This window comes from Cydia splendana, chromosome 20 (genome assembly GCF_910591565.1).
Source record: "Cydia splendana chromosome 20, ilCydSple1.2, whole genome shotgun sequence".
NCBI lineage: Eukaryota > Metazoa > Arthropoda > Insecta > Lepidoptera > Tortricidae > Cydia > Cydia splendana.
In genome coordinates, this window is record NC_085979.1 from 16,014,106 (window position 1) to 16,026,147 (window position 12,042).

Below are 12,042 nucleotides of genomic sequence, written 5' to 3' on the forward strand. Positions count from 1 at the left end.
ATCCTTTCACCACCATTGTCGCAGGTCCTAGTGGGTGTGGTAAAACGCAATTTGTTACAAACTTTTTGAATAACTCCAAACAGATATGTAATGTTGAATTTGATGAAATTATTTGGTGTTATGATGAAATGCAACCTCTCTATAATCTGGAAAATGTAAATTATAGTCAAGGAATACCAGATTTTTCAATGTTTGATGGGAAGAAACCTAAACTTCTTATTATAGATGATTTGATGAGAGAATCAGATGGACGAATCGTTGACATTTTTACGAAAGGTAGTCATCATAGAAACTTAAGTGTTTTTTATATTACACAAAACGTATTTCATCAAGGTAGAGGTCAACGTGATATTTCATTGAATACAAGCTACATTGTATTTTTTAAAAATCCCAGGGATAAAACTCAAATACGCTACCTGTCACGACAAGTTTACCCAGAAAACTCAAAGTTTGTGGACGAAGCCTACAAAGATGCTACAAAGGAGGCTCATGGTTACCTCATGATTGACCTGAAACAAAATACAAATGACATATGCCGTTTTAAAACAAAAATATTTCCGTTTGATGGGCATTGCACAGTGTATGTACCTAAAAAGGGGTTTAAATATGATAAAAATCACCATATTTTAGTCAGTTCTACATGATGCATGCAAGAGTAAACACATATAAACATTTACTTGAAGCATTGCAGTTGCTTAAACCCAAATATCGTACTGCATTACTTAAATCTTGTGACGATGAAGAGATCAACATTATTTGTGAGTGCATTTATAACGTCCTAAATGGGAAAATTCCATTAGAAAAAAAAGAAAAGACGAAACTAAAAAAATATAAAGATATTTTAAGAAAATTAGTTTCGAAAGGGAAACATAAAATAAGAAAAACTGTTATAGTTCAAAAAGGAGGTGCATTTCTACCTATTATTTTAGGTGCAGTTTTAAGTGCTTTAGTGAACTCTTTATCATAAACAAAATGGAAAACACAAAAAAAATGTTATTAGTTGAATCAGATTTTATTGAAAGGCTGAAACGGAATGAGAGTCCACCCGAAAATTCCTCATCTCGGCTAGATGGAGAGATGCAAAAAATCCTTAAAAGTAAAATGAATGATCGCGAAAAGTGGACGTTATATTCTCAAGCATTACAAAGATTTCTACATTTTATTGAAACAGATCGAAAACCGTTTAGAATACCCATCGTGATGGAGGGGGTAGATCAAGTCATCAACGAAAGTAATGATATTATAAAAACAAAAGTGAACAAAAAGGAGGAGATTGAAAATAATGAGTCAGTTACAGATAATGTAACTGAAGCAGCCACACCGTCATCGTTTAATACACCACCTGGCGAAATAAATCAAGAACTAATGCCAATTAGTCCGTCAAAAATTATAAACATATTACCCAAATCTTATGAAAAAAAAGCTCGAACGTTGTTAGATTACATTGTTTCAAGTAAACCGAAAATTTGGTGGAAACAGACTGGTGAAGTTGTTATAAATAACCAAACCATTAAAAATAGTAATATTACTGATTTGGTAAGCGACACCGTTAGATGTCTTAAACGTCCTAAGCCAATTGGATGGGAAGTGTTTGCTTTACTTTTTAAAGATATCGAAGTTCCTAGGTCATGCATAGGTAATCCTACAAATTTAGCATTTATTAATGGTACTCCTTTGATTGAACCCTTTACCCCCTCCACATCTGTGAAGACGAGAGCCTCAACAGATAAAGATAATAACACTTCTACGCCTCTTGCTACACGGGAGCAAAAGCGATCCGGAAAGAAAATAGAGTGGGAAAGATGGACTCCTTATTAGATATTAACAGAATCTATTATGACGTCTCTAATCCAGCTGGCTATAGCAGTTTAAATAATTTATCAAAGGAAATGAAAGGTCAAATGAACAAAGAGGAAGTGAAAAAATGGTTACAATCTCAAGATACGCACACGCTGCATAAACCTATTCATAGACGATTTACTAGAAATAAATACATTCTCTCGAACTTTAATGAACTTTGGCAAGCTGATTTAAGTGATATGAGTACTTATAGTCAATATAATGATGGGTACAAATATATTCTTTGTGTTATTGATGTGTTCAGTAAATATGCTTTTGCAAGAGCCATGAAGAAGAAGGATTCAGCAACTGTTAAACAATGTTTTGAAAGCATATTTACTGAAGCCAACTCTGTTCCCCGTCACATCCAATCTGATAAAGGTACAGAATTTGTTTCAAAGGCGGTTAGAGATTACTTTAAGAGCAAAAATATTAATTATTATACCACTAATAACCCCGACATTAAAGCAAGTATAGTAGAAAGGTTTCAAAGAACACTTAAAATGAAAATGTGGCGTTACTTCACTCATAAGAATACATATAACTACACAAATATATTACAAGATCTTCTACATTCTTACAACCATAGCTATCATTCTAGCATTAAAATGCGCCCAGTTGATGTTAGCTCTAATAATATTATGACTGTTTGGAGTAATTTATATGATCGCAAAAAAGATAGGCAAATTTCATTAGAAACTAAAAAACTAAATGTAGGTGATCATGTTAGAATCACTAAATATAAGCATGTGTTTCAAAAAGGTTATGAAAGTAATTGGAGTGATGAAATATTTATTATTGATTCGATTATTAACAGATCGCCACGAGTTGTTTATACAATAAAGGATTTAGAAGGTGAACCCATCATTGGTACATTTTATTCTAAAGAATTACAAAAGGTAACTTACCTCCCCTCCAACGAGTATAAAATTGATAAAATAATACGCTCGCGTCGAGTTGCTGGCAGAAAGGAAATACTAGTTAAGTGGCAAGGTTATCCTAATAAATTTAATTCTTGGATACCTGAATCAAACTTAAAGAAAATATGAGTGAAAATAGTTTTTATCTAACTTTGTTAAGTAATAGTTCATCAGATTACTACACGGATAACACGACTGCACATTTCTTAACTAAATTACCAAAGACCATTAAATTGGATGGAGAATGGGTAGTTGGGTTGGTGGAATTTCAATATCCTTGTTCCATGTATAATGTTCAAGAGCACGAAAACATCATTTATTTAAAGAAAAAGGTGTTATCACCCACCGATAAAACTACAAAAATAGTAGATATAAAAACTCATATACCAGCCACTACATATGATAATATAGATCATTTTCTTCAAGCGTTTAATGAAAACCCACAGTTAAAAAATAACGTAAAATTTCGATATGATGGATTAACAAAACTGGTTGGAATAGCAACAACAAATAAAGAAATAACATCTATCATTACAACTCCGATACTAAGTCTGCAATTGGGTTTTAAACCGAAAACAAATTTAAAACAAAATACATTAGGAAAAAGCCCTGCAAATTTATATTTAGGTTTACCATCTCAAATATTTGTTTATACTGATATAATACACCCACAAGTAGTCGGAGATGTTATTACTTCATTACTCAGAATAATACCTTTAGATCCAACTAAGTTCATTTATGGAGCTTATAAAACTCACATCTTCTCACCCGCTCATTATGTACCAGTTTTACGAAGAGAGTTCGATACCATTGAAATAGATATAAGAACAACGACTGGTGTCAGAGTACCATTTCAATTTGGATCTTCTTGCGTGAAGCTACACTTTCAACGAGTAAAATGATTTACAACAGATCGTCAGTCTCTTGTCCTTACGAACATTATTATTCACACCAAGCCGGCTCTGGGATAGGTATTGTCTATAAGGGAGTTCCATATCAACGAGGACATGGTATAGGCAGTTTTTTGGGTGGACTATTTAGATCAGTGCTCCCTTTGTTATCTAGCGGTTTAAAAACCATTGGAAAAGAAACCTTAGGGGCAGGGGTTGGTTTGTTAACTGATATGGTAAATTCTCGTCCTATGGATAGTTCCATTCGATCACGATTTAAGGAAGCGAGCGCTAACCTAAAAAGAAAGGCTGATGAAAAAATTGATTCTCTCATGTCAGGATCTGGGTATAAAATGTCGAATAAAAGAAGAGAACCGCTCATTACTCGAAAAGCATCGCGACGAAGAGGAAGTAGAAATAATAATAAAAATAACGATATATTTTCAAGTTAAATAATGTCATTTCTACACAGTCATTCATGTGAATGTGCAAAATCTGAATTAGATATATTTGCCCTTCCATCAACTCAAACAAGTATTGAAAGCGGACATTGGATTCATTACAAACCAATTTCATCTTTAAGTGATGATGGCCCCATTGAATTTCAAGTACCTGGATCAGGAGATGACTACATTGATCTATCACACACAATGTTACATATTACTGCTAAAGTATTGAATCAAGATGGGACAAAATTAAAAGCAGATGCCGGAGTTGGACCCACCAATAACTGGCTACATTCCCTTTTCAACCAACTTGATGTATATTTAAATCAAAAACTCATATCACCCCCAAACAATACATATGCTTACCGTGCTTATATGGAAAATCTTCTCAACTATGGACCGGCAGCCAAAAAAACCCATCTTACTTGTGGGTTATGGTATGAGGATACCCCAGGTTTTATGGATACCGTTGACGCCAACAACAAAGGATTTCAGAAAAGACTAGAATTTATCAAAGAGAGTAAGGAAGTGGAAATGATTGGACATTTGCATGGCGATATATTTAACCAAGAGAAATTCTTGATAAATGGTGTTGAATTGCGTATTAAGTTAGTCCGATCAAAAGAATCATTTAATTTAATTTGTCATCAAGATAAAAAACTTAAAGTACAAATAACAGATGCTAGTCTCATTGTTAGAAGAACAAAAATCAATCCTAGCGTTTTGTTAGCCCATCAAAAAGTATTGGCAACAACGACTGCGAAGTACCCCATTACGAGAGCAGAAGTTAAGGTTCTCACAATACCAACAGGGGTCCAGGGTAAAACATTGGATAATATATTTCTCGGACAAATTCCTAAACGCTGTATTATTGGATTTGTATCAAATTCAGGTTTTAATGGAAATTTAGCTTTGAATCCATTTAATTTTCAAAATTATAATATGAATTCATTTAGCTTGTTTGTAGATGGTCATGAAATTCCTTCTAAAACATTACAACCGTCATTTAGTTCTGGTTTAATAGCGGCGGCATATCACACCTTATTTTCTGGAACTGGTATTCATTTTCACAACGAAGGTAATGGAATAAGTAGAACAGATTATGGTGGAGGATATTGTTTGTTATGTTTTGATTTAACCCCTGATTTATCTGCTAGTTCAACTTCACACTGGAATCTTGTTAGACATGGAAGTGTTCGGATAGAAGTACGCTTTGATTCGGCTCTAACTAGCACCATTAATTGTATCGTGTATGCAGAATTTGACAACATTATTGAAATAAACAAAAACCGTGATGTATCTGTAGATTATAATAGTTGAAAAACATAATTATATAAATACAATGTTTTCTTTCGTTTACGTTATTTTGTTGTAGTCATTGTTTGCATCATCATCAAGACATAAATTGTTATTAATTAAGTAATTATGGATACTAATGAGATTCAATTTTGTATGAAGAAATTAAACCCACTTTTTGAATCAAATGTTTTTGCTGCTAACAAAATACCTATTTGGGTCAATCTACCTGTTTTTATTGTTAGTAATTTGGACCCTGACACGAAACCAGGCTCCCACTGGGTTGCCATACACATTGATGTTACTGGTATAGGAGAATATTTTGATTCCTTCGGACGGAAGCCTTCAGGTTACCATAACTTATTTTTAAAAAGAAACACCAGACAGTGGTTTTATAACAATAAACCTCTTCAAAACCATTTTACTTCAGTTTGTGGTGAATATTGTCTAGTTTATTTGTATTTTAAATATCATGGAAAAACTATGACAGATATGCTAAGTTTGTTTTCTGATAATTCTGTATGTAATGACCTTATATTAAGGAATATGTTTAAAACATTTTTTGTGAAATAAAATAATACGTGTACTTAAATAAGATTTTTTATTTTTTCATATAATACAAAGACCTTTTAAACCACACATTTTTTTTTTTAATTGTATTATTTACAAAATATTTCTTAACATTCTTTATTTTAACATTAGTTACTTAAAAAACGAGACGACACAAAGAAATCTGTTACATGGAAAATGTACTTAAGGAGAGGTAAAAAATGAGAAATACGTTAACACAATCATTAAGCTACTACTATCATTAATAATTATAACTATCACTGTTTCTTATTATCTATAAAATATTTCACACTACTGTCCTTAGAAGCTAATTGCTTTGTTATGTTATAAATAATATTTCGCGTATTTTGTAGCTCCAAATCGTCTTCCAACGCAAAATATTTCAATCTGAAGTCCGCATGCTTCCAGTGTTCCATGGGTGGGACGTTTTTGATTTTATGCATATCATATATCTCGATTTTAATCAAATGTGATGCATAGGCCCCGTCGTCTTGTCCGGATGACAAGTTTGCAACACCGTCTGGTGAACTTTTGCTCACATTTGAAGACCGTTTCACAACTTTAGACTGCTTTTTAGGTCGTTCAAAGAAGCTATCGATATTGTTTCCTGAACGTTTCTTTGCGATGGCTTGTTTAACTTTGAGACCAAGCGTACCCTCTTCATCGCTTGATTCGTCTTTATTATCATCCGGGTAGTAATAGTTCTTGAAAGTATTTTCAGTGAACTGAAACAATATAAAACAATAATTTACACACTGTCTACAATCTTGATAATTAAAACACAAAGAACACAAGTGAAAACAAAACAAAGTAAGTTACGGTAATAAAAGACATACTTACATCCATTGTTGGGTCTTTTTATAAACACTTAAACACTTCACTGTTGAATTAACACTATATTTCTATATACTGCAGTAGATACAAGGAGCTCTGATACAGAGGACTGCCACGACAGTAATACTTACTCAAAGCCATTTCTCTTCGGCTTTTATACTGTGATAGTGAGCAGGATACAGTATCGTTCAAATCATGTCTCAACAGGTTCATCTAATACAGACGCTCTCTTTACTAAAACCCAAATTCAAAAGCATAATAGGAAACAATAAATCCATTGTCAGTATAAAATATAATAGATGTCTACCAATAAAGCAATTATGCTGTTATAACAATGAATACCGACACACAAGAAATGCCGACGTATTAGACTAAATCATGTTGAAACCAGTTGACACGTCTCGTTATTTTTTTAAAATCATACAAAGTATCATGTCTCAACAAGTTCATCTAAACAGACGCTCCCTGTACTCAAACCCAAATTATATCCACATAATAATCCATTGTCAGCATAAAATATAATAGACGTCTATCAATAAAGCAATTAAGCTGTTATAACAATGAAAACAAGTGCACAAGAAATGCCTCACACGCCTAGTTATTATTTTAATAATACAAAGAAACAAGTAGCTACGAGTTTACTTTCTACTACTATACTAAGTTTAAGAAGATAGAATAGTTTAAGAATAAAAAAGGCTACATTAGGTTGAATTGCATTTATCGCAGACAAAAATAATGAGTTAGAAATAGGTAAAACTAAATAAAATAACACAATACAATATGCACAATATAGGTAAGTATGTATACGATATGTAGGATGCTTTAGTTTGGATAGGTAAGAAGTTTAGGTATTTAGGTTAAAACATAACTTGAACGAAGACTAGGTGAAAGCAGGTGAAAGCAGGTTAGTTTGAAATGAGAAGTTAGGTTGATTTTAGTTAGGTTTGGTCAAGTTAGGTTTGGTAAAAGAAGGTTTAGGTTAGTTTAGGCTACCGACGATTACTTGTGTAAATTCTAATTAGGTTAGGTTAGGTTAGAACTGTATTCCTTATAAATCGAAATAGCTCCAAGAGGTTGTAAGATAATAAGATAATGAATCGCAAATAAGTACCTTTTGCAAATACCTATCGGTAATACCTATTGCAAATACCTATCGCTAATACCTATTGCAAATACCTATCGCTAATACCTACAGTATAATACACACATAAAGAAGGCATGAATGAAGACGTCGGTGGGTGAAGGGTCCAGGTAGGTAGTATGCTCGGTAACACAATAACGCGCCCGAGTCGAGATCGAACAATAGAAAAGGGTCGATAAGCCTATTGTTACCGTGGTGAGCAAGGTGTATTGTTTAATTAGCGTATTTCGTAAGTACCTGAAGGAGGCGCCGGGCACTGCTGAGACCTAGCGCAATCAATTCAAATGGGGGCTATTTGTTTTTTTTTTTTTTTTTTTTTTTTTTTTTTTTTAGGTCCCGCGGGGGGCGGTGGATCGGCCCTGGGGTCAGGATCGGTGACTGAGAGGTGGGGCCAGAATCGGGGAATAGTTTCTACTCATAATGCAAAAAAAAAACGAAAAAAAAGCAAAAAAAAAAACGGTCACCCATCCAAGTACTGACCACTCCCGACGTTGCTTAACTTTGGTCAAAAATCACGTTTGTTGTATGGGAGCCCCATTTAAATCTTTATTTTATTCTGTTTTTAGTATTTGTTGTTATAGCGGCAACAGAAATACATCATCTGTGAAAATTTCAATTGTCTAGCTATCACGGTTCGTGAGATACAGCCTGGTGACAGACGGACGGACGGACGGACGGACGGACGGACGGACGGACGGACAGCGAAGTCTTAGTAATAGGGTCCCGTTTTACCCTTTGGGTACGGAACCCTAAAAAGCCCAGACCTTACACCTTTAGTTTTTTTCTGTAGGAATATCGAATGAGTCGAGTGTACCGTACTTTAATAAAATTATGAAAATACCCTAATTAAAACAAAACATTCACGGTGAGGTCCCGCGATCCCCCGCAAGCGAGTTTTCCAAAGTTCCCACTTTCGATTGCAGGAGTGCCAGCGACGAGGCGCAGGTCATCCGGTTGATGTAATTTGTTAAAAAATAAATAACATTAAAATGTTGTTAGGTTGAAAAAATTCAATAGACAATAACATTTTATAGCATAAAAATATTTATGAATTTTTAAAAAGTGCAATAAATTTTGGCTCACCTGTATTTATATTTTCTTGTTACTAACATAATATTGTAAACAAACATATATTATGGATACCTGATGGTATCTGAAATAAATACTTTCATTTTCAATTTAGTTTCAAATTAAATTGCATGACTTTAGGTAGGTACTTACAGTATGGGGCAGTGCCGCCAAGACGTCAATCTTAATGGCTGAAAGAGCTCTACGTTCGGTCTTAAAGGTAATGCTCAAAAAGCCCTTCCGATATTCGACAAGCAGCCTCTACCAAGAAGCTAAAGTACTCACAGTCCGCCAGCTCTACATACATAAAGTCTGTCTTTCGATACATAGAAACGCTGTTAAGTCTGAAAACTATGCGGAATTACTTTCTAAACGCGTATTTAAATTACCTATCCCGAGGGTAAATACCGCTTTTGGGAGACGATTTGGCGACGTCCTTAGCTCTTTGATCTATAATACGGCCGTAAAGTTCCAGAGCGAATTAATTAATTGCACTGTGCATGTAGCTAAAAGGTTACTTTTTAATTGGTTATTATCACTTGATTATAATGAGACTGAGACATTACTTCTAAAAATTGTTTAAAACAATTCTGGAATTCTGGAGATGATAAGGACTTGTAAATACCTATTATATTTTGACATGCATGCTCTCAACATTTGTATGCCGTAAGGCGCCACATAGTGAAACTGACTGAACTGTAACACCCTATTACCTATGTTGGACAAATAAATAATTTTGTATTTTGTATTTTGTATTTTTTGGAATAAATATAAAACTAACTAAACTAGACTAAAATTTGATAACTCTAAAAATTGTTTAACTCAAGACTTTAATAGATATAGGTATAAAAATAACTGATTAGACTAAGATATTATTAACTGATACTAAAGTTGAACCTAGAAACAAAAATTAATAGTAATGTTATAACAGATTACATAGTTTTAAAAAATGTTAAAATTAAAATTATTTTTCTTATCTTAAGTTGACTGGCATGACATACAATGTACATCTGCGGGCTCAGCACGGTTCCATTTTTATCGACTATCACTATACGCGTCCCTTTCGCACTTACATACTTGTTAGAACGTGACAGGCATGGTGACAAGGGATAAAAACGCGACCGTGCTAAGCCGCCTGGTCTCCCGCGATACAGGCCTAGCCTAGTGCGGGGACTCCTGGAATCTCGGAATGTCAAGTTGGTTATGCACAACTCTTATCAGTAACTCCTGTTGTTATGTTACCACTGTATTCTTTCTGTGCAATAATAGTACATTTCGATACTAGTGCGGAAGGTATGTCATTACTTCACGAGTACCGAGATATCTTGCCACGAGCCGCAGGCGAGGGGGAAGACTCGGGACGAGTGAAGAATGACATTTCCGCACGTGTATCGAACGACGTTTTTTAATACAGTTGCGAAAAAATAAGTAAAACATTGTTAATCGTACACTAAACAAAAGTGGTAACAGTGACAGCTCGCTTAGACGTCGTCTTTAAGTATATTATATCTATGGGCGTTTGGCAGCTATTCCGTTCCATTCAGACACCTTATTAAGAACGGAATTTTCAATATTCAATATTAAAAAATAAACGTGTTATAATGATGAAGAGGTAAGTATTAAAATATGAAATATGTATATTTTTCATATTCTTACATTAACAGTAGGTTTTTATGCTGATTACGACGTTTAAAGGAAACTAATATTAACACTCATCAATAAGTAGTCGTGAATTGGAACAAGTATAAATTAAAAAAAATTGGAAAAGTAAAAAGCACTAGTTCGACATAACCAACGTTCCGCACGCTAAACAGCTACGTAAAGTAGCACTTTGTGAGCAACTGTATTAAAAAAATATTTTTTACTTTTTACTTGTGGTTTTTTTTTTGGCACATGAGTTCAAAAATGGCCAAAAGTTTCTATTTCCAGACTTTTGTCGGTTTTCACTTTTGTGCCACAGTTTTTCACAAATATAAACATTAATAGCAATGTCCCCATTTCTTGTTTGGTAGCAAATATATTAAAATAAAATATGGTAATAGGGCTCTCCCAATCCGATTGAAACGTGGGTACAAGATCATCTTTAGGCTGTAATCTATTCAAATGGTAACAATTATGTAAATCCGTTCCAAGAACTCGCTGTCACTAGGTGTTTTTTTAGGTATTTTTTTCTAAATCATGTTTTCTTTGGATTTCACATTTTTTCTGTCGTTTATTTTCTGTTCAAAGCATTAATACATATCGTTAAATCGTTATACACGATGTGGCCTGTAACACGAGCAAAGAATTAAAACATAGATTGTACTCCTCAAACGGTGACACTTTTGTTCAACAACTTTTAAAAATTATGAAGTATTTAGACTCCCTATTTTTCATACAAAATAAATATTATCTTCAATGGACGCCATCGCCACGCCATATTATTGTGATTGACGTAGCTTGTCACGCCTTAAAAATAACAAAATTCGCAATACATTGCGTCTTAGAATAAACTTTAAAGTGTAATAAAAATCAAACCACAAGTTATTTTTAAAAGTCGCTGAACAATAACAAATAAGTATGAAGAGTACAGCCTACAGTTTAATTTTTTGCTCATGTTACAGGCCACACCCGGTATATTATCAAGATTAATACATTACGACCTACTTTAAACATTAATATTAATCCTTAATTTAAATCTAGCCCACGGTTTATGCTTTTGAAGATTTGATATGTAGATAGTAAGATTTAATACGTAGTTGTAATTGATTGATATTGACATAAATAGGTAGAGGAATAACAATTTAACGATATATATTAATTATTTAAATAACTCCAGAAAATATAATCTTAATAAAACATAAACATGAGTGTAAAAGGTTGTTTTGGAGGAATTTATAATGTTCAACTCCTGGGGGCTTAGTCAACATAACACTCGTTAATATCAAATGCCAATCGAAACTCAAATAATTTAAAAAGTGTGGAAATAGTCGCGTGAATTTTCGTAGCATCTGTCATCCCGATACATTATTTCTATTTATTTGGCGTTTGTAGATGTA

The 12,042-nt window shown here is 33.6% G+C and overlaps 1 protein-coding gene across 1 annotated transcript in view; it reads right to left on the reverse strand.

The window, feature by feature from the left end:
- The window catches only part of LOC134800574 (orexin receptor type 2-like), a 48,935-nt gene that overhangs the window by 19,728 nt on the left and 17,165 nt on the right, over window positions 1-12,042 (reverse strand). The window lies entirely within an intron of this gene.